Genomic DNA, 1,699 nt, shown 5'->3' with positions numbered 1-1,699 from the left:
TCTTCACTCTTCTCCACTCATTGCCCTCACAAGGAGAAGGCAAGAGCTATGTATTTGAGCACTTGATTCCTGATTAATATGGAACCACAAAAGCACAAGTTCCCCTAATGTCTAAGTAATTGAAATAATATCCAGTAAGGAGGTAGTCTGGATGATCACATTCTTCCTTCACAACATTTTTTTTAAACTGTGTCTATGGTCTAAAAGTTTATGTCTCTCCAAAATTTGTATGTTGAAATCTGATGCCCAGGGGTCTGATAGTAAGAGGTCAGGCCCTTGGGAGGTGGGTAGCTCATGAGGAGTCCTCATGAAGGGGTCAGTGCCCTCGTAAAAGAAGTCTGAGGGAGCTGGTTTGCCTCTTCCACCACAGCCAGAAGGTACCATGTACACAGCAGAGAGCAGGTCCTCATTAGACACCTAACCCACTGACACCTTGATCTTGGACGTCCCAGCTTCCATAACTGTAAGCAATACGTTTATTATAAACATATAATACCCAATCTGAGATATTTTATTATTGCCGCACAAATGGACTATGGCAATGACTTTCTCCAATTCCACAATGTCTGATTTCTCAGGTGTTGCTGTCTGCCAGTCTCAGACAGACAGAAACTGTTAGGTCACAAATATGGGAGCAGAAATAAGTACTCTGGAGTTCTCCAAAAACAGAGGGAAAACAGAATCCCACTGACACAAGGGTCAGGACAGAACTCAGCAAGGTACATTCTGAAATGTGCACCCTTTTCCAAAAGACATCTGTATCACCACTATTTTGAATTATTCTTATACAAACAGACTTAGTTCCAAACTTTAATTCTAAACTTTAAAGAGAGCCTTATCACAAAGCCAGAATAACCAAGGTGATAGGTTTCTGATCAAAATTACCTGATTAAAACATCTACGGACAGCACAAATAGAAGCCAGAAACAGACTGTTGGCATCCAATTACTCCCTGTGTAGATTCATTTTCAACTCGCAGATCAGAAACCAGACCTGTTCTCGGGAAGTTCTCCATTTTAAATGCCTCTAAATCTATTTGTCCCTTTAAACATCCTCAGTCACACAAGGGCCAAATGCCCACACCCTGCCTATCAGAGACCAGATGCAATCCTTTCCAAAAAGCAAGTTTGGCCATATTGAGCATTTTGAAAATCCAGATTTCCTCCTCACTGGGTCTTCCTCTACCTCTCAAGACTTCCCTTTTAAACACAGAATGGTGGAGCGGGTGGTGGCCTGATGGTCAAGCTGATGGTGGAGCTGGTCAAGCAGGCAGCATAGTACACCAACACTGCGCAGACCAGAAGCTGGACCTCCAGGGTATAAAACTCCCATCATTACAAATCTAGGTGCTTCCTTAGACCAGTTTGATGCTATTACTTTTCTGACAATGAGATCAGGGAACTGGATGGTTTTCCCTGGTTGAGAAGACTGAAAACATTATCAGTGAACTCTAACAGAATATGCCACACCGGTGAGGGACTGGATCAGGCTCTGCCCTGTCTGACAGAACTCATCTTCACCAAGTCTTGTGGAACTGAGTGATTGTGATTGGGACCCTTTGGCTAGGGTGACCAGATTTTAACATTGGTAAGGCGGAACAACATGGGGGGGGGGGGTCAGGGCAGGGGATGGGGCAGGGCAGGGCCTGACAACAATGCAAACTTTGATAAGCAGTTCCTGATAATCACTTCTCAGCAAT

The 1,699-nt window shown here is 43.9% G+C and overlaps 1 pseudogene; it reads left to right on the top strand.

The window, feature by feature from the left end:
* Positions 1 to 957: 957 nt before the first annotated feature.
* The window catches only part of LOC100941246, a 1,509-nt pseudogene continuing 767 nt past the window's right edge, over positions 958 to 1,699 (top strand).

This window comes from Otolemur garnettii, unplaced genomic scaffold (assembly GCF_000181295.1).
Source record: "Otolemur garnettii isolate 467f Iridium unplaced genomic scaffold, OtoGar3 scaffold00026, whole genome shotgun sequence".
Lineage (NCBI taxonomy): Eukaryota > Metazoa > Chordata > Mammalia > Primates > Galagidae > Otolemur > Otolemur garnettii.
Note: the sequence above shows the minus strand (reverse complement) of the source record. Positions and strands in the feature narration are given on the sequence as shown.